The sequence below is a fragment of the Aphelocoma coerulescens genome (assembly GCF_041296385.1).
Source record: "Aphelocoma coerulescens isolate FSJ_1873_10779 chromosome Z unlocalized genomic scaffold, UR_Acoe_1.0 ChrZ, whole genome shotgun sequence".
Lineage (NCBI taxonomy): Eukaryota > Metazoa > Chordata > Aves > Passeriformes > Corvidae > Aphelocoma > Aphelocoma coerulescens.
Genome location: NW_027184085.1, coordinates 61,216,118 through 61,238,745, shown reverse-complemented (window position 1 = coordinate 61,238,745; position 22,628 = coordinate 61,216,118). Strand labels below are relative to the sequence as shown.

The 22,628-nt window shown below is 37.3% G+C and overlaps 1 protein-coding gene across 1 annotated transcript in view; it reads left to right on the top strand.

The window, feature by feature from the left end:
- TRPM3 (transient receptor potential cation channel subfamily M member 3) overlaps positions 1 to 22,628 on the top strand; it is a 390,076-nt gene that overhangs the window by 84,972 nt on the left and 282,476 nt on the right. The gene's annotated exons all lie outside the window — the stretch shown is intronic.

Sequence of the window (22,628 nt, the reverse complement as noted above, 5' to 3'; positions counted from 1 at the left end):
TTTGTCAAGGAATTACAGGTGCACAGTTAGTTTTCTGCAGGTAATTGAAAACCTCTGGTTTTCTGTGATACTGATAGGTCACGTGATTTGTGCTGCTTTCTTAGATTGACAAAACCACCATTTTTCAAAGGTTTCCATTTCTGAGTTCTCACTGGAGTTGTATTTCAGTCTGTCAGATCTTTTGGGCTTTCTGTTTGTAAATTAACTAATGACTATGAAAAAATAATTACTGTCAGTGTATCTGTTTTCAGACCTCTTTTTGATTTTGTAGGGTTGATATGGTAGTGGAAGGAAGGTCTCAATCAATTTGTAAGGTGGATGAGGCTTAGAAAATTGTGATTGTGAGAGCCCAAATAGGAGAAAAAAGTTCCTGGATTTTTTTTTTAGGTTACTGCCTACGTTCTTTTTAAACATCATCTTTTTATTTGCAAACAATTTTTAATGAGTATCCTTGAAGAAACATATATTTGAAACAATTGTCATTAACTCTTTATGCTGTGTCCACAGGGCACTGTGAGTGTCCTGGTTTAGAAACAGTACCCTCCAATTTAGTGCTCCCCTCCCTCTCCCTCCACCCCCAAGACTCCAAACTACACTGCTGGTCACCTGCTTCCCCTTCCCCTCTGTTTCTCCACCTCCTGTGAGTGGCTGGAGGCACAAAAGGCAAAGATCACGGGGTTCAGATAGGAACAACTTACTCGTAACAGCAATGAGATAAGAAAATGAACAGTAACAGTATCGATATTAATAACAAAAGTGTCCAAAAGAGCGAGGGTCATTGACATGGAAAATGTTCACTGAGCCCAACCTGACTCAACTTGCAGCCAGCAGCATCCCACCCTGACTGCTCCATCCCCCTCGCTTGCTCCAGGCTCTTCCCCCTCATGGCTTTTGCAAGATAATAACCCCGTCCTTGGCCAGAACCAGGACACTCTGGCAGTAGTGGTGATGGGAGAACTGCACAGGCTGTGAAGCACCCCGAAATATGGAATGTAAGTTGCACTATAAAGTGAAACGTAAACACATGTGTAAGTGTTTCTAGAGGGACCTGGGGAAAGTATGGTCTAAGCTTTGAGAACAGCATAGGTTGGTTTTAAATAACAGCACTGCTTAAAACCATTGAGAAGTATAAAAAAGTGAATTAATTTTAGGGATTTTACTTCCATATTTTCATTGAGTGCCTTGATTTTATGCCAGTCCTAATTAACACCTTATAATCTCTGAAGTAATTAATGATTTAGGAATGAATATAGATTGATGCAAAGTTGATGATTGAATTAGGAAAGTGGAACTTGCTAACGGTGAAGCACACACCAGAGTTCACCTCCCTTCACCGTAAAACCCCTAAAGGAAAAAGATGTGTTCATAGATGTAACATATATAAAAACAGTAATTTGAAAAAAAAGTCAACAAGAAAGCATGAGGAAAATATATAGAGTTTTTTGAGAGCTACTCAAAATCAGTTTTTTACATCACAACTTCAGTGGTGGTGTTGTATCGAACACTTGAGAAAGAATATAAGAGATCCAGGATGTTTCATAAATCTCTCACAGGAAAAGAGTTCAACCTACCATTGCAGACTTCAGAAGCAGGAGAAAAGATAGCACTAGGTCATCTAGGCTAACCATGTTTCTATAAACTTTCTAGTGAGACCACTCATACTTTGGTGCAATTCACTGTCCAATAGTGTTCACCTGATAATTACTGAGTTTTCGCATTTTAAAACCTCATCACATTTCTCCTAATTAATTTGATTTTATTTCTAAAGGAAAGGTCTTTGCTTATGTTTCATGCCCTTTTCAGACAAAAAAAACCCCAACAAAAGCAACACTACAACCCAGCAACAGAACAGTCTTTCCTAGCTAAGTATACATACTGAAATGTTAATGTTATCATTGAAAAAGGGGAGATTAAGCAAGTTTGTCAGAAGAGATTGAAGGACTTTATAGAACAGCGTGCAGATTTGTGTTACCACATTGGAGCACGAACTCTTCAAAGTTGCTGAATGTTCTTATGTGAGATACAAGACCAAAATAAAACAGTGTTAGCTGTCCTGGTAATACACAAGACCTTGAAAACAGTAATCATGCAGACACACAGGAACTTTTGTCTTGTGGAAATACTGATTTTCCCTTAGGATACGTGAATGTTTGATCATAGGACTAGAATTAATTTTCTTGTCTAACCCAAATGACATTGGCTTATGGCTGTCATCTAGCTGCTTTCCATGCTGCTGCAGCATCTCTCAGCTGCCAATCTATTTCCAAACCAGAGAGGGAGAAAAGATTTGGCAGGAAAAAAACTCTCCAAAGCTGGAGGCTCTTGGCACACTGCATGTAATCCAGGACAGATGGGTCAGGCTTTGAGTTAGAGCACAGACATGGGAATTCTACCCACAGAAAATTATGATTCTTCCATGCTGTAGTAGTAGTATTAGTAGTACCAAGGGAAGCTCATTACGAATCTGGGTCAGTTGTCATAGAAACGCTATGCATAATTATTTTTAAAAGATAGAGAACACTTTAAGTCATATGAGAAGCAGAAGAATGTAGTGGTGTGAGGGCTACTTAGTAGCTTAATTCCTGTTTTCCAGGTTCTGATTTGTGATTATTTTATTTTCAAGGTGAATTTAGGAAATATCCTTTCCTCTACTCTTCCAGAGAAAGTCCGGGTAAGAAGTGCAGGGATAGAGTAGGGAAGTACAGAGAAGAGTTCTGTGTGAGAGCCACACAGTCTAGTAAAGGTGCTTAGCACCCAGCTGGAATGGAAAAATGGTTGACGTGTTATTGTAGGCACTGAGTCTACTTCAGCACCTATTTAGCATAGTTCCATGTTTTTCCTTCTTACTGGTCCACCTGTTAGATTTAGAGATCCATCTGTCTGGTTTTCAAAGGTCTGAATAACACAAGCTGCCAAGGCCAAAATGAAATGGAAAAATGTTGAATGAAAGACAGGTGCAATTTAAAAACTTCATCTAATTTGGAAATCTCCCCAGAATGCCATGACACTGGATGCTGGAATACTTTGCTCTGCAGGAAAATAAACTAGCAGTGATAGTTCCAATGCTGTTGGCACCTAGGTGGGTGTTCAGTTCAAACTAAGAAGAATAAGTGAAACAGCATTATGAATACTCAAGGAATTTATCCCTAAAAAGCATATTGATATAAAAATCTAAGCAATAAGCTTTGGAATTTAAGTGAGGTTAAAAAATGGAGAGAGAGTGGATCAAAGTATTTACATCTAAGAGGGAAGTCAGAGATTTTTCAAGAAAAAGGTGAATGTCCCATAAAAGACTAATTCTGATTCAGACTGTGGGATAAAACATGGAGTGAGAAAGGCCTTTGTGGGGAGAAAAAAAAATCGCAGCATTTCACCAAGCACGTGCTTTGACATGCTTCGAAGGACAGGCTGTTTGACTCTGCCTAGTGTAGGAGCATAGTGTGGTTAAAGGCATCATCATCATCATCATCATCATCATCATCATCATCATCATCATCATCATCATCATCTCTTCCATCTCTCTGGTGCAGGAAGAGAATGATGAAATGTGCGAGGAGACTTGTGCTGAAATCAACCACTACCTCAGACTGCTGCTCTGAAAAAAATGACTGTGGGAGTTGATCCTGATGGATGGGGTTTGAGAACTGGAAAAAAAAAAAAAAAAATTAGGCAAACTATGTTGAAAGGAATAATAAAAAAAAGTTTGTTAAAATGCCATCTTAGATAATGTGGTTTTGAGGGATATATATATATATATATATATATATATATATATATGTATATATATTTTAATTTAAGCACAGGCTAGTGTTTAGAAGAAAGTGACCACAAGGCATTTCTATACAGCCTGCTGAAAATCTGAATGTTACTAGCAATTGCTGTTATATTTTGGGGGGTGTCTTGACATCAGCCAATTGCCTCAGGTCTACAGGATGCATTAGATAAAAACATAATATATGTTAACATGGTCTCTGAAAGACTTGAGTCTCAGGTCTTTTTTGTTCCTAATGATCTTTATATGAAGAAGAACTGACTTCTGAAAACATTTTATTACAATATGATAGGTAGATACAGAGAGTTGCAGGTTTTAAAAAGTTGCACAGGCATTATCAATACTGTATGGAGCAAGAGTTTACACAACTCCACTACTTTTATAGCATCTAATGCATGTGTGGGGAAATCCTCCAAACTCTCATTTTTTCTGTGCTAGAAAACACTCCTCTCTTTCCTCTTGACTGCCAAGAGAGCCCAGGTGATCGGCTGAGATGTGGTGCCCAGCTCGTGTTATTATTGATGTACCCTTCTTACTTCCTTTCTTTTTAATATAAGTTGCTACTTTGTTGCTTTGCTCTCTTTCCCTTAAAAGAAAATGTTGTATAGGGCAGCATTAGGGATAAATAAAGTGCCTGTTCTGGATTTTTGTTCTGTTGCTGCTCCCATTGCTGCTACTTGTGTTGTTACCAGAAATATTTGCATGGAACAATATGTGAACTGCTATGGCCATTCACCAAAAAGTGGCTTTGCCTACTGCATTTGCTTTCTTTACTATTTTTAACATTTGGGGTTTTCAGGTTTTTATTTGATTGGTTTGTTTGGGTTTTTTTAACCGGGAATACTGGAGACATCTTGTTTTTAAATAGCTTCCATAGGTGAATTTTCAAATACTCCAAGTGTTTGGCAGTCATTAATTATTTATGTGGTGCAGCCTTGTTAATGGGAGCACTTAAAATGAATAATTGTTAGTGAGGTACTTCTGACATATCATTATCATTCCTTCACCCTGTATTTGTAATTTAAATTGTTCTTAATGTAAGTACTTTGCTATAATCCCTTTGAGTTTTTAGCCCAGGCCACCATGCCTGTTACGTGCAAAATTTATACATTTTAACAAAACTTACTAGCAAAACAATAGCAAGGAGCTTTTAAACCCATACTGCCATTATTTTCTGATACCTTTCTGACCTTTTCAGGTTATTTATCTGGGCTAGGGAAATGTGTATTTATTAAACAATAATATTGTTATGATTAAACAATAATATTGTTATGATTGTTGTAAAAGTTCTCATTTGACTTTCTTGTAATGCCATGTTTACAGAGTAATCTTTAATGCCATGTATCAAAGTAATCTAAGATGCTCTGGGATGTTATTTACCTCTATCACTGTATTTAACCTATATTAAGGATTTTTCTACATTTTAGTTAAGATTGTTAAAAGACATAACTCCACTTTTTTGTTGTTGTTACTGTTTTGTTTTTAGTTTTACGGTTCTACTTCGCAGGACATTATTAAATTATATGTCTTCTGTATTATTAACTTACTTATTGTTACTGGACCAATCTTAACAGCAAAAAAAGAAAAACTAGCAGCAAAACATTTTTTAAATACAGGAAGTGTAATTAATCTAGAAAAAACCACAAACTCACAGACACCTACAATATCTGATACTATATATAGAGAGAAGAATTGAGATTTTTTAATAACCAGCTTTAACCAGTTCCAACTTGTAGCTGAAATTAATGTTTTCCTGAAAATTTTACCCTACAGATTTTCCAATGGCCAACTAGACTAGGCTGAGTCAAGCAGAGGAGAAAAACATGTAAGCTGTAGAGAGCCAGGGCTGATTCACTGCTTTTAATGATCCCTACGGAGCCTCCTACTCTTTCCATATCACATTTCCTAACCGGACATAAACTTTCCACTCCTAAGTGAGCCATATTGATTGTAATTTGTTTATGAGAAAGGGAGCTTGGTAGCTTTCCCATTTGTGACAAGTATATTTGGTTTTAACTGTGACAGCCATTAGTAGTCTTCAGTGTCCTGGAAAGATTGAGGTGTTAATGCCCCTTCCTGATAATTTTAAAAAATAATTTCCTTTCCTTTTGCTGCCTAGGTACACAGTGAATAATTTTGATGTGAGTCATAGAAAAATAGAAGGGTTTCAGTTGGAAGGGACCTTAAAGATCATCTCATTTGAATCCCCACGTCATGAGCAGGAATGCAACCCATTGGACCAGGTTGCTCAGAGCCCCATCCAACCTGGCCTTGAACACTTTCAGAGATGGAGCTTCTCTGGGCAATCTGTGCCAGTGTCTTACCACCCACACAGTAAAGAATTTTTTTCCAACATCTAATACAAATCTCTCTTCTTTTAATTTAAAACATTCCCCTTATCCTATAACTGTCTGCATAAGAAGGTTGCTCTCCTTCTTTTGTAAGTTCTGTTTAAGTTGTGAATTGAGCTACATCTCAGCTTGGTGAGATGGCCTTTTGCTCTCCTCTAAATTTTGTCAGCTTAGTTCTCACCATCTATCTTTTGGTAAACATTCTAGAGATTCCAGGAAGCAGAACACAAACACTGAATGGCAGAGTTAAAGAACAGCCCTGCAGGTGCATGTTCTGGTGAAATATTAGTTCAGGACAAAGTACCTCACCCCAGAAGCCTATCTGTCTGCAGTTTTCAAAACAAAAGCTCTTGTGAGAGGTAACAACCTCTTATGAGAATGGCAACATCAATGTGAAAAAATGACCGGTCCTGTGGGCACATTTTTATATACCCATGAGCTCACCTGTATTCTTTTTGACATGCAGTTGATATTAGAAATCTTCTAAAGCATATTCATTCAGGGTAGGTGGATATACTCTGGTCAGAGGGACACATATGACAGTACAGTTAGTGTCCTGTCATTTCACTCATCCTGTTCCGGAGCACTACAGTCTGAGAAACAGAAGCTGAGGGTTGTAGCAGAGCTTAGTGCAGACAGTTCTGCTGGGGTGGCAATATTGCTACTCTCTGTTTTGAAGGCTGCTATATCAAATTGTATTACACACTGCCCCCAGCCGCTGACAGCTCCTCTGCTATGTGCTTCTGTAGCTGCTCCAAAAGGAGCAGGGCCATGGGTGTTTTCATGTTTGGTTGTTATTTTAGCTGCCTGTCAAAACTTTTTGAAAAGAGCCCTTGCAAGAAAATTGGATAAATGGACTTTTAAGCTCAGGCGGTTGCAGTGCAACTTTATGAAATAAGGCTGTAACTGTAGTCTTGGTTACTCTGCTACTGCATTTAAAAGGCTTGCCTCAGATGATGGAGAATTTCAAAATATCATAGGAATTCTGCTGCCTGGAAAGTTAGAGGAAATATAAACAAAATCACTGTTTATTCTAGAGTTGTGTATGGAAAAAATGTGAGTGTATTTTATAGAGCAAGAGTCTTTCTAATTAAAAATGCTCTTGGGGATCTGCTGCTGATTAAAGTTGCATAATTTATTGTTGTTTCTAAACAAATAGACAGTACTTCAGACTTATATTTTGCTACCTCACTGGGGGGTTTTTTTGAGTATTAATACAGTGTTGGCAGAACAGCTAGACATTTTGTGAGATAATTCTTGCAGGAGTGTTTCAAAAGCATGCTAACAAATCTTGTGAAATGGGAGAAAAACTCATTCGTATAAACAGCTTATGTCATGATACTGCATAGATGTAGTGTTACTTGTTAATCTATTTCGTAGCTTTCTGAGTTGCTTTATCTGGAAAGCCAGTCCAGCATGGTCAGGGACCCAGGCCACTGCTGTTCAAACCATACGGACCAAGGGTTCGGTGACTTGGTGTTGCTGATCCTCCCACTGAGCAATCCATACATGGGACTCCTTACATGCCTTTCACTGCTTGTGCACAACAGTTTGCAGAGTGGGGGCTTTTATCTGCTCCGCAGCATACTTGAGCATTCAGAGCACTCTGATTTAAATGTAATGAATGCCTCCACTCTCCTAAAATGCTGAAGAGAATTGTGTGCAGATAAAATTAATTTCTGTTGTCTAGACATGAATGCTGTAGCCAAGTCACTGTCCCTCAGGGAGGAAATGTTGAGGATTGGTTTGTTTCTTTTTTGTTTGTTTTAACAAAAACTGAACACAAAATGGTTTTTATTGTTTTAAGTATTATTATAATTTTATTTTTACGGTCCTCTCATGCTGTCTTCACTGTTTGTTTCCAAATCATTCACCCAATTATTAAACAAGTGATCTTTGAACTGTATAAAATTCAACAATATTCCGAAGTTCAGTATTCATGGTCATTTCTGCATATCCTTTCCCTATGACATGCAAAGCTAATGTAATCCTCCTACAATATCCAAGAAATTGCCAAATAAGCAAGTCATGAAACAGATCAGTAAGTCTTCTTATTAGGCCTAAATCCTTCCCAGGAAATAGTGTTCTTCTTGGGGTGACAGGATGGTTTTATTGTAGCAGAAACTGAATTCCTGAACCACAGGAAACACTGAAATAGTAATTTATTCTTCAAAATAAGAAAAAGATATGTATTCTTTCCTTTTCTTTGAAAAACAAATAGTAAAACCTATATTTTTTCAGAAATCAGTATGTGTTTTAATTTCCAATTTAATATTTGTTTTTATTTTTTTCTTTCAATTGTTGTAATTTTTGGTTATTTTATTTTAGTTTGACCATACACCAGTGAAAGTAGCAATATTTCCAATTGAATTTTTTTTTTTTTTTTCAGAAAATAGTGCATTAAATAATGCAATACAGGAAAAAAATAGGTTAAGGGGAGACAAAGGTGGATTTTAAAAATTTCAATTCTGTGTTTTATAATGCATACTTGTGCTAGTTTGAAAACAAACCAGTGGGAGGCACCAAGTCAGAATAACAATTTAATGGAAATTAAAGGAAAAGAAAGTAAAAGAAAACACTGACAGAGTCAAGATACAACCTGAGTCCCTGTTAGGCAGGGTGGTGGCTGCAATCCTCTGAAGTGGTGATCCTGTAGTAGAAGGGGTCTGCTCTTCCTCAGAAAGTCCAGTGGTGGCTGTGTAGCTCCTGTCCTCTGGAAATCCAGTGGAAAGAGTGTCTCTGGTGCTCAGAGTCCCAGATTATATCCACGATGGGATCCTTGGTTCCTCCCTCTGGGTGGAGCATCTCACAATGGAGTAATGAGTCATGAGGCCAAGTGTTGATTAGGCTCATTAACAGAAGATAGACTGGAGGGAGTTATCTCTGAGTCATGCAGCAGGACAATGATGGGCCATTAACAGAAAGATAGTCTGGGGGGAGGAGGTAAGGAAACGCTGCCCCACCTGATTTCTACAGCTCATGAGGATGGTAATAGAATACACCTCAACCCAGGACAATACTACAAAAAGAGAGAAAGGTTTTCAAAGTATAAAGGGTCTGGGATTTGTATAAAAGTGTCACGCTTCACAAAATAGGTACTTATTAAATTGGTGTCTAGTCTTCCCTTTCTGCCGTTTTTTTGTCTGTTCATTTTGCCGATATTTCATATGCTTTACTGTGCTTAGTAATGTGTGGTTTTGCTATGCAAGTTGTATTTTAAGATTTCTTGTTGTATTTTTAAAATGAAATTAAGCTGTAGAGCAGCCCTTCCTGAAGCTACTCTGTGCATTCTCAAAACCTATGCTTCACCATGAAATAATACTGGTGGTTTTGCAGCATGAACTCTCATAGTATAAGTATTGATTAACTAAGGTTTTTGTACAGAAGGGCATCACACTGGGAAGCTCGATCCTGGGAAGGATCAAAGAGCCACAGTGATGAGAAATGCTTTGAGTGCAACGCAGCTGATGCCGAGAGCAAGATGCCGGTGTAGTGGGTTGAGCCCGCACTGATGGACACATTTTTAGACCAATAACACTTCTCGCAGGATATTTTGCTTTTGAGTGCTGCAGGTGTTCTCTGAAGTGCCTTGCAATAGTGAGTGACTATTAAAGCATAGTGGTTAGAAGTCAACAGGTGCACGTTTAACTTACTTTTTGTCTTCCTTTCATCATTGAAGAACAGAAAGAAATGCAGGATTTTGTGGGGAGCTAGCAGGGATGCAGTCTCTGTAATGAGAAATTTCAGAATAGGCTTGCAAAACAGTGACAGACATTGACAACAGGACTGGAAGTTCAGCTGTGACCTCCCTGAATCCGTCCCTTGCCCTATTAAGCCTGTATTTCAATATCCTTATACAATTTGTTGCTTTTCTCTGCCCTCTTATGCCTCCTGTCTACTGCTCCAGCTTCTGCCACTTTCTAAAGCTGCTAATGAAATCTGTGCACTCCATTCTTGAAGAAATGAAAATTTTAGATGAAGAATTTTAGCGTTTGCATCATCTGCTTTCTTCCTTTCCTGTCTCATCTTTCATGTAAATGTGTGACTGCAATTTTGTCTGAAAGAATTGATGGTGGGGAAGAATTAAAGAGAGAGAAATGCTAGCACATGAGTAAAAGTGTTGTGAAAATTGAGTAAATCTCTTTTGCTCATAGTTGGTCATACGGTGCTGTTCACCAGGAATTTGAGAACTAGGGCCAGAGGGAAGGGATTCCTTTCAAGCCCAAAGAATGACAGTAGCAGAAAAGGTCCCATATCGAAGTTGTGCTGATACTTGGTGAAGATTAGAATACTAAAGAGATTCTATTAGAGAAGAAAAAAAATAATTTGCAGAAGTTTCTTGATGTTTGTTTGTATTGTGTCAGTAGTCCAAATCATATTAAGATAAATAGCAGCTAAAATAACCTAACAAAGTCATGGGATGACAAAAATATCTGTATTTTCAAATGTCACTGTATTTTTTTTCTGTGTCCTTCTTCAACGTTTCAATCTGCTTTAGATATAACATTTAATTTTAGAATTTGTTCTCTAAATATCCTGGGTGAGCCTTTCTATAATAGGACTCTCACATATTTTATAGTTAGGTGTTCTTGCCCTCTTCAAACATTTAACATCATTGAAATATATTTATAAAGAAGGAGCAACATGATATGTTTGCAATTATTTGCTATTGCAAATACTAAGGAAATTATTTTGGTTCAATTTTCCATGTGCTAGAGATGCTTTAGTCTAAGTGGTCTAAGAAATTAAGCTCTGTACAGAAAAAAAAAGGCTACGGATTTTTTTAGATTACTAGGGTATTTTTTTCTTTGGAGGAATAGAGTTCCCTAATGAGATAAAAGGATTTGAAGACATTTTATCTCACTTTAAGACTTCTAATTTCATTTTTCTCAAACAGTGTACACTTGAGCGAAGATAGCACCTTTCCTATATCCTTCCTTAGTTTTTCATTAGTCTGTGTTCTTTTCATTTGCCAATCTATTTTGATCTATAGCTAATACAACCACAGTTCATTTAGAGGTAATTATTGATAAAATTCAGAATTCATGCCTTTATGCATCAATAACTGATTTTTTAGGAAAAGACAAAATGACAATATCCTGGGCCAGGTTGTAGAGGGGATAGCGCAGATTGTCAATCTGCACTGATTGTCAGTCAGTGTAACAATGCCTCATGTTGAATGTCTTCTCTAAAAATAAATATGAAAACCTAGCTACTTACACGTGTCTGATTTAACAAACAAGTGAACACAGAACTGGTCACAGGAACCACAGTCCAAAGCATTTATTTATTTGATGTACAGTAATTCTGATTAAAATTCTCTGCCTGAAGGGTCATTTCAACGTGTTACTGGGGAGGTGGCTGAGGAATATCACAATTTTAAGCATAATTTAGTAAAGAAACACTGTTTAATAGGTGTAGTCATAACCTGTACAGAAACATTTGCAAAGCAAAAGGTAGCGACTTAATATTTGAGATAGATTTGATCCATTTGATGCTTGTCATTTGGTGAGGAATAGTGTCCCTGGTGAATATTCAGTTTCACTGCTCAGTGGCCATTTCTCTGCTAGGCAGTCAGCTTGTCTCACACAGTGTTAGTTATGGGAATTCAGTGAAGGTGTGTAACAGTGATGCAGCACTGACAGTAATTTTCCTTAATTTTAATGTTCAGAGAGAAAATACCACTACATCATAACTGTTAGTAAATAGGGATACCAATAGATTCACACCTAATTACGCATTTAAAACTGAAAGCATCTGACAAACTATATTTAGCATCAGAACCATACTATAATCTCCAAAAAAAGAGGTAGAAGATAATGTTTAAATCCCCAAATCCGGTATCATCTTCTCTTCATAAATAAAAGATGGCAGAATAATAATTTCAATAAATACTGCATTCTAACACAATTGGGAAATTATAGCAAGTGGCTTATACTCTGAAAATTTGTATGCAAAGCTCCTTATTGACTGACTCAGAATTTTAAGTGTTTCCTTCTGCAGGGATTCCAGCTTGCTCTCTTCAGATCAGGAGGGGTTTCTTGTAGATATCTGTGGAGGAGCAAAGTAAGAAAATTTCCCAGAGATTAGGGTATTCTTACAGGAGTACAAACAATATCAAAATGTTTTATCAACTCTTCAAAATATCACTGATAGTCTTCATTAGGAAATTACAACAGAAGCCTCTATGTATCCTCAGTAAATCTTGCATAATCCACAGTGTATTGTGCATGTTGCAATCCATGGAAATACACGAAGTATTTCCTGACATCTAGTTCCAATATATCTCCACAGAAAGAAGAGCAGGATGACCTCAGCCCTGTAAGTTAGGAACTGAGCAAAACAGAGAGGCAGAAGGAGGCTCAGAGAAGGTGAAAAAATCAGATGGTATGGATAAAGATTCATTATGGATGGATGAATGTGCTAAATAATTTCAGCTGTGGACAGATTTCAATGCCATCTGAGACCAAAGTTAATAGTTTTGCCTCTAAATAAAAAATGTGGAAATGCATTTACTTCTAGCTCCAGCAGATGAAATCACTGCAGATAGGCTGATACTGCACTGCTTGCAGTGATTTTTCTTTTCTTTCTAATACAGTATGTTATTTAGCTTGAAAGACTATTTTCCCCTGCAGAAAAAAACTCCTCCTGCATTATAGTCTTCCTGCTTTAAAAATGGATGCAACAGGTTTTGTTTCTAGCAGACCATTAGGGAGCTTTTTCTGTTACTTGTATGTGAATTTCTTCAGTGTATGCTGTCAGCATGAAAGTACGTAGACCTAGTTTCAAGCAAGTGTGGGACATGGTACCCTACAGAAACTCCATGACTTCGTACAAAGACCAGAGGGGAAAAATTATTCCCCTTTTTAATGGAATGGAGAGAGACCTTATAAAAGCTTCCCAAAATGTACCATTTGCCTCCTGCATCTACTTCAGTTCAGGATGTAAACCACTTGTTACAACATGAGTGGAATTGTTTTACTAAGTGTTTACAGAAGTAATTTTTTTTGAGAAAAATAGTATCAAATATAAGATATGAAACAGTCAAATAATTTCTCCTCCACACACATAACTGAAATATTGCAAACAAATTTCCATGAAGCTTAAACCACCCCTCCCACAAAAACCAAAAAACCCCCCAAAAACCAAAAACACCCGCACCAAAAACCCCAAGGAAAAAAAAAAAAGCCTGAGCAAATTTTTGTAGGATTCCAGCTATCATAATCAGTATTTAGACCTAAGAGGTTAGACATCCATCTAAAGAAGTAAATTGCATTCCTCACTGCCATTTGTTGCCAACCACCAGTATAAACATGGCTGATTTGGGCTGGAAGGAACCCCTGTATCTTGGATTATTGTACACTACAACTTTTCTTTTTGGACTTGTACTGTAATTCTGTGGAGCCTACTTATGTCACTTCCTCATTTTCTTACCTTTTTACAATGGACTGTCCAGTGCTTTTTCTTGTTGTTTATCTGGTGGTGGCGATGAAATGCTGGGCTTCAAGTTCTGTTTTTGGTGGGGAAAGGAGAGAGTAGAGCCTTCTTTACAGCCAACTTCACATAAAATAATCCAGAATAATTCAGGCATTAATCCTATAACTTCATAAAAGGCATATAGAACAAAGTAAGTGTGCAGAGGGAATAGAAAGCATAACTGCAAAGAATTCTTGAGATGATCATCAGAGAGCTTTATGTGCCTTTTACTTACTACATAGTAATAAGTAGTACCTGAATTTTTCACTGAAAGGAGTTTGGAAACTACTTCATAAAGATTTTCAGGACAGACAGGAAAATGTTATTTCTAGCTGGAATGAAACAGAAATGTTCACAGTTGCAGAATAAACTCATTTAGTTATTGGCTTGATATTTATCTTTTATTTTTTCCCTTTTGTGAATCCAGATTCAATTTATAAGAGAAGACAGAGAAGAAGACATCTTTAAAAATCTAATTATCAGTATGGCATCTATTGCAGAAATGACAATCTTGTCATGTTATTAATAGGCAATCCATGTATAATGTTCAAGTATAAGCAGCTTATTGTAAAAGTTATGTTCACAACACATAATGGAAAAAAACAAACAGCTAAATATATTTGTTCTTAAAAGCAGAGGCATGGATTTCTCTAGGGCACTGTTACTATTATTCCAGGCTCCAATGTCTTTCAGACATTAGTTTGGTTTTCTGACTCGCCGTGCCAGACTCGTTCCTAACCTCCAGGGAATGCATGCCATGCTTGAGATGCATGGGAGCTGCCTTGCTGAGGCTGGCAGAGAGCTGTAAGCTGGCAAAATGCTGCAAGGTGCCCTGAGGAAAAGTACTTATATGCAGACTCCTGTCATATTTCTATCCTACCAGTCCAATGCAAACAGTGTCCAATGCATGAGAATTGCAGTGGGGTATTTTTGTTGTGCTTATGTGGGACACATGCACCTAAATAATATGGTAGCCCTAATGTCTGCCTACTGTAGCATTAAAATCTGAAACAGTGACTTGTACTTAGTGGTAAGCACAGTCTTGGCAAAGCACCAAGTGTCTTGCCAGGATGGCTGATAAAATTTTTCAGTGACTGCCTTCTGTTCCCTGGTGTCAACTTGTAAATCTTTCATTGCATAAAGAGATCACTTTTTCCTTTATGTAGACTTCATCCACAGAATGTGTGGGCAGTGCAATGTTCCCTAACTTCACAAGTTAATATTTGGGTTCTAGTTTGAGCCAGTATCAGTGAGATGTCACTAATTAAAGTGAAAAGTTAAACTTCCCAAAGACTGTAGAGAAAAATCATGATGTCTAGTTCAGCCTTATTTTTCTTACATAACCTGCTCATGTCTAATGAAAGTTCTTACTCCTTCAAGGAATATGCCTTCCCACATGTTATCTGGGAACAAAGGCAGCAGTAAGCTACTTTGCACAGATTTCATTTTAAACAATAAAACTAATGAGGTCCTACCTTTCTGTGGGTGCAAAAGCCAGAAGTTATTACAGTGGGACTCTTGCTTTTGTATCAGCTTCTCCTTTTCACTAAGGAACTAACAAGTGATTAGTGTGTATCCTGAGGACTTTTTTCTTCAGAAAATAAAATAATCCTTTATATAACAGATTTTGTGCCAAAAAAACCTGTTTTCTATCCATCCTTTTAATCATCCATATATTTTAAAAAACTCATAAGCAGTTGTTGTAATCAGGGGAAAAATATTGTTTCACAGGACTCAGCAACTGAAAGACCCTGAGTAAATACCTGAGATCTGAGTGCTCTTGTTTATGGCTATTTGGAATGAGCTTTTACATATCTTTGGTTTTTCACAGTAGCTTGGGTGTTTCAAGAGCCAGAAGGCTGACACTGTTTAAGTCAGCCATGGAAATCTATCTCCAAAGGAAAGAAAGTTAAACATATTAATTATTAAATGCTTTCATCTAGATTCTTCTTAAAAAATTTAAAGGAGATGTAGGCCATCTAGACCTGACAAAATAAGAAATGACCTTCAAACAAAATGCTAGCTGAACTAGAAACAGACTAGAAATAGAAAGAAAATTTTCCTTATAGGGAGGGAGTTCAGAGGAGAGTGTTGATTTCTTCACACCTCTCTGGAACAAGTTGTATTTCTGTATCGCTGCAGATAATCTGTACGGACAAAGTCTACATGGATGTCTGTCAAAGACATCTGTTAGACAAATGAAGCAAATCACTCTTTTAGAATAAAATGCTATTTTAAATTACCTTCAGAAATTCTCTTGGACTCCTTTATCATAAAAATTGAGGTAATAAAAATCAAGTGGCTTTCCCTTCTAATTCTCTGTTTTCTGGGCATTTCTTTGTCTGTGTTATTATATGTTATTATATGTTATTATATGTTATTATATGTGTAAGCCCCAGTAATCAAGAGAGAAAGAAGAGTAGTCTGAAATTTCAGTTCCACATTAGTGTTCCTAAATTATTTTGTTCCCTTCTATTTAGGCACCTGTTGTGGTTCAATCCCAGCCACCCCCTCGCGCAGTCTTCCCCAGTGGGATGTGGAAGACAATCAGAAAGTGGGAAAACTTGTGGCTTGAGATAAAAGGCAGTTTAATAGGCAAAGACAAAACTGTGCATGCAAGCAAAACAAAATAAGAAATTAATTCACTTTCCATGGGCAGACAGGTGTTCAGCCATCCCCAGAAAAGCAGGGCTCCGTCATGCATAGCAGTGGCTTGGGAGGAAAAATGCCAGTTCTGCAAACATCCCCTCCTTCTTCCCCCAGCTTTACACACTGAGCATGATGCCATATGGTCTGGAATATCCTGTGGTCAGTGTGGGTCAGCTGTCCCCTCCAAACTTCTTGTGCACTGCCAACCCACTCACTAGTGTGGAGGTGAAGTGCATAAAGGGCCTTGGCTCTGTGCAAGCACTGTTCAGCTGTGACTAAAACATCCTTCTATTATCAATACTGTTTCCAGCACAAATCCCAAACACGGATCCATATAACTAGCTGCTCCGGAGAAAATCAATTGTATCCCAGCTAAAATCAGCACAGCACCACAAAAAAAACCAAACCAAAACCAACCAAACCAAAACCCCAAATAAATCAAAACAAAAATAAAAACAAAAAACCACAGTAGAATCCAAACAGAATTCTATTACATTATAATGAAAATTCATTTTTTGTTAATAAGCACAAATTAAATAGAAAAAGGGATGAGTCTACTAGCATTTCTTTATGCTTCATTTTTGTGTAATGTGCCAGAAGTAGGCTAGGCTTTTAACAAAGAGTAAGAAATAATTCTTGTTACATCTTCCAGATGGCCGGCACAAAGGAAATGATGGAGTGGTGAGGCTTACATGCAACTTGCTGCTTTCCCTTTTTGAAAAATTTCTTTTGATCCACTTAACTTTGACAACTCATATTGAGAGTAAGACTGTAAATGCACAAAAGAAAGTGGCTTGCTAATTACACATTTAGAGCTGAAATATGATACACTATGGATTCAAGATAATGTATCCTAAGTGGTAGATTCCCAGTAATATGATTTTCTCAAATACAGTTTCTCTTGTGCACATTTTCATTGTCCGACACATTTCAGATGTCGGTCTATTATAATCTGCTTAGTTTCCCTCTTACCTGTACTGTATTTATGTTAATCACTTTCCTGAGAATTGTTTGGTAAAACAAGGATATTTTTCTAGGAAAAAAATGCATGTGAATAGAAGAGTACAATGAAGCTTTTCTCATTCTTGCGTATGAAAATGCTAATTAATACTTTATAAGTCATATCCAGTGTATGCTGGTATCTCCAGTCGATTGGAAAATCCTGCCACTCACTGTGCCTCAGCGCTCCTGCTCCCATGTTTGGGAGCAGAGGATTCTAGTGGGGGTAATCCAGTTTAGCAAGGTTACAGATACAGTGTCCAACTCTGCTTCAAGCATCAAGGGGAGCAGTTTCTATGGACTTCTTATGGAGGTCTTAAGTGCCAGAGAATCTGTACACCACTTTTATCTTTTTTAAAAACCCAGCCTAGACAATTAAGACTATGCTCTCTTTTCAAAAGCATTAGCACACTTTCAAGCATCTTTCATTAATTATACTTGCATGCCTATTTGCAACATTTGCTAGGGAGAAAATTCAGTCTTTTATGTGAATGTCCAGAATGTTGAAAATACTACTACTGGACAGTGAAACATTTAAAACCAGCAAGTTTTTCTGCAGTCCTTGTACTTGTCCATAACACTGATTAGCATGAATCAGTGAAGTGTGATTGGCATGCATGCATGTTTCAAAAAATCAAACTTCCTAATGGCATTTGTTTTGTTTTCATGGATATAAAGCATATATATATATATGTACCATATGTCTCAAAATACATACAGAGGCAGTAAACTAACTCTCTCTGAATCTTTCTGGTTGTTGCTCTTGTGAAACTTGTATGCCATATGCACAATTTGTTCCTTTTATTGTGGAGGTCTACAAGGCTATAGTTGTATGTATAAAGCTGGTTTTGTGCTAGTGCAGCTTCAGTGCTTCTGTAATAAATACCAGTCTAATAGAAAAACTGAATTAGGAATGTCTGGATGATGTTACTCATATGGTTTAGATTTAAGTCGTCCTACGAGTAATGGAGAGTTTGACTTAATGATTCTTATGAGTCCCTTCCAACTTGAAATATTCTCTACTTCTGTAATTATGTGAATGCACCAGTGTGAGGTACAGAATTCTGCAGGAGAAGATTCTTCTTGTTTCATCCATGTTTGTTATGTACCAGAAGTAACTGCTGTGTCTCTCTTCACCATGTCCATGCTGAGCTAGGAGGAAGGAGCTGAAGAGAAGCTGTAGAATAGTGCAGCAGTTTGGGTTTGTCCTGTGGCATTCCTTTCACTCAGTGGTGTGTAATATATTTACTGTCATGTAGCTAATGTAGTTTGTGCACACACACAAGTAAATGACATCAACATTGGACTGGACACCATGAAGTCTTCACAAAAAAAATTTACTTACTAAAGTAGTTTGCTTGTTACCTTACCACAGGTCAGGTAATCAATAACCTGGAGACTTAAAAGGTTTCAAGTCCTTTAATACAGGCTTACAAGGCATCTTCAAGTGCCTTACTCATCTGAGCATTAATGCAACTTCAGAACATTTGGATGGCCAATGATAGAGATATTCAGGAAGGCAAAATACTCCATAAACTAAAGTAGCCTCTCATATCACAGGAAGAGACTCGGTGAGCCAAAAGTTCCAATCTGTTTTGAAGTGTGTTCCTGTTGTCAAGGCAGAGTGCTTTGTATCGTACACTGTCGCTGTTATCCCCAGTAACGGCGGAATCACAACACAAATCCAGGCTGTACGGTATGGCCGAAGCAGAGCTAAGACCTCATTTAATGAATAACTCATCTTTTATAGTGTGGTTCACAATAAAGAAATTACATGATTGGCTTTTTCACTCACCACCTCTCAAGGTGATAGGCTGAGCAGTAAGACACCCATTTCCAAATATTATTCTCGCAAGACTGAAAACAATTCTACAGTTCCCACAACAACTTACAGGTGTGGAAATGATTTACATTCTTACAAGCTGCTGTCAGTCCAGTTCTCATGAGAATGAAGGCTTTCACAGAGAAGCTGTGAGAAGCTGGATTTCTCTGTTTCTCAGCTAAAGCATGAGAAAGGAAAAGCTTCACAAATGCTACAGAGCTGCAAAATTTCTCTGCTCCTGCCTTTTAGCATCCACAGTGCACTCTGCCAGCAACTCTCTATGAAGTGGGAAAAACGTACAAAGGTGTCTGCAAACTGAATGTCTCATGGTAATATGTCATGGAGAAGGAAGCAGTCTTGTAAGTAATGATGTATAAAGCTATTCTGTTCTATGCATCACACTCTCAAAATCCACCCAGGTAGCACCAAGACACTTCTGCATCCTCCTGTATTACAAGTGTTCCCATTTTCTGCACTGTTTTAAATTTCTCAGTAGATGGAATCTGAATTACATTCTCTGATCTGAAGAGGCTTTAAAATGCACAGTTTTACTATTAAGATTGAATGTGAATATTTGCACATTATCAGGCTTCTTTCAGAGTCTTCCATATAAATTCTAATTTATATTCTGCTAATAATGACAGATTTTGCAGTATATTTATTTTTAACAAGTCACTGCTATGATAATTGTCTAGGTGTTTGACCAAGGAGAGTGAGGCCTTACATACAGAAATGATGTTACGTTGTTGGACTAGGTATCTGTAAGTCATAACTCCCAAAAGAAATGGGGTAGAGGGCACAAACATTAGAAGCTTAATTATTATCCTGTTCACTCATCAAAATAAGTTGCTGAAGGGGACCTGAGAAAACTGAAAATTTGCTTTCCTTCCAAACTGCAGCTGTAGAGGGATATATAATTACAGATGTTCTGAGCAGTGTTGCTCCTCCTAAGTATTTTCTCATGCCTGTTGAAATTGAAGGGAGTACTCATCCAGCCTCAGTAAGCTTTAGGTTTGACCTTTGATTATCATCTTTGTGTTGTTTTTCTGAAACCATGTAATCAGCAGTGGGATGAAGGGTAAGCTGCCGTAAACTCTTCTTAATTGCATTAAAAATTTTTTTTCTGAAGAATTTCCTTTTCCCAACAATCTCATAATTAGTATTTCTGCAGTGTTTTATTTAGGTTCCAAGTTTAGTTGAAAATAACCTTTTAAAATGTTTGTGGTGCTGGAAGTTAATATACATATGCTACACAGTATTTAACATAAAGACATATCTGTGTATAAGTAATTTGCCTTTCTTTGCAGATTCTTCCCATTTTTTACAAAGTTAAGGCTTTTCTAAGTTTTTTATTGAAACTCACTAAATGTCATACTACGATTTTTTTGGTATCTCCACATAACTGACCTCTGACCCTTTGGGATTGTGTAAGTATTTTCAGGACTCTGTTCTGGATTGTGCTGCAGGTACAGAAAGGCTAAATGAGTTTGGTTGGAGACTGGATAATGTTCACAGAACAGAAGCCACCTTCAGGGTTTCTAGGAATGTAGGCACCATCTCAAATCTAGGAAGCTGTAACTGTAAGGGTTCTAGGACATCATCACCCCTCAACATTGTTTGTATTTGCCCTATTACACTCTTCCATAGGCACTGCTTTCAGCAGATGTAGGATATCTGTGTGCACATCGACGTGGTACCCACACAGTCTGTAAGGCCGATCTGTGACTTCATAGAAAATTCCCACTTTTCAGTTGTCATCCTTGAAATTTGACGTTCTGTATCACAGTAATCTTGGAGTCTTGTATAGCTTGTAAAGTGTGTGTTCTGATTTGTGTTACTGAAAAATGCCTGCTCAAATAGAGAATAGTCAAGCTGATTATTCAGCACATATTATTTTGATACTTTAAATAGCCTCTGTCAATGAACGCATTGCAACAATTATTATTTGGACAATTTGTCTTAGATATGTGGCAGCTGATTGGAGTTATGAAGAAAAAAGTTGTTTCAGAAAAACTGGGGGAAAAATAAAAAAAACCCACTTCTCCTCCTTAAAGTGTTTAAATATGCTTATTTATTTTTTTCTTTACTTATTCTCTCTGCAAGTGCTTCTCAAATTCTCGCTGCCTTTTGTTTTTAACCTACCAGAGTTTATAATCCTTCCTATTACCCTTTCTCAAACATGAGTTCAGCTTTTTAAAGATACCCTCTTATTTCTAACATCCTCTTTTATCCCTTAAAGCAGACTTTTCTCAGCTTTACGCTAATGAAGTTTTTGGTTTTTTCTTCTCCTCATCAAGGAAGCTGAATCAAAGTATAGTTTTGAAAGCTTTTCACTACCAACATTTTGAATAACGTCTTGTGTGCTACTGAGGATAGCTTTTCGTCTCAGGTTTTCTGTATCATTCTGCCTCAGCTTTAGACTTTGTTTTCATAAGGACTGAACCTAATTGGAGGTAGACCCACTCATCTTCTGTTACCACACTTCTTGACCTCCTAAACACACTGATCTCTCTAAAAAAAGTCACAATCACTTTTCCTATCTTGGTAAGATAAAAATAAAATTGTAGGTGTGAAGAAAAATGCTGCTTTGCTTATCTTAATTTTACAGAGAAGGAATTAATGTTACAAGCATAATCTATCTCACTCCTAATAATTAAATTCTAAATCTTAAAAAAATTATATTTCAGGACACAATTCATTCTGTCTATCTAGATATACCATCAATCCACTAAGTCAACTAGATAGTATTTGGGGAAATTTAAGTAGACTCAGAATTCTTCTTTTAGCACATTTCTAGGTTCCTTATTCATGAAACATTAAATACATGTTACTGCTGGTTCTGTGATTTTTTTCATGAATAGCAGGCTTGCACTGGAATCTGAATTTGCTTCTGTTCCCATCCTTGTGCACAGCAATGTAGCAAAGCTAGCTCATCCATGGACACTGATTTACCAACCTGAGTGCTGCTACTGGTGATCACTTCTGGTTAAGGTGAGATTCATACTCTTCCTCACATCGGTGAATTTCTCAGCCATTATATCCTTACTTTTAGAATACAATCCAGAGCTAAAAAGGAGGTTTGAATCAAGCCTACAGTTATAGTGAGTGAAGGCATCTTGTTAGCAGGCACATAGTGCTCACCCAGGTCCTTGAGAGTACATGCTCTGGCAGCTGTGCCAGACAAGCTCTACTAGCACAGGGAATGGTGTAGGAACGATATTTGCTGATTAGTGGTACAGTTCGTACACCAGGGCCAGTCTGTAACTCACAGGAAGCTGCAGAGCCCAAAGATAACTGCAGAACTGGTTAGTTCTTAGGTAGCTCTTTCAGTACAAATACTTTTTGCTCCTTTGAAAACATTAAATACGTATGTATATACAACATATATAAGGCAAACCACCACTTTTTACAAAGCACTATCAGTGACTATTTGAGAGCTACAAACTGAAGAAGCTCTACAATTATAAGTTAATTAGGGCTCTGATGTGGATAAAATCATCAATATTATTTTTCACTGCATTTTTGTTAAGTGCTTAATTGTAATGGTAAACTTACGGGC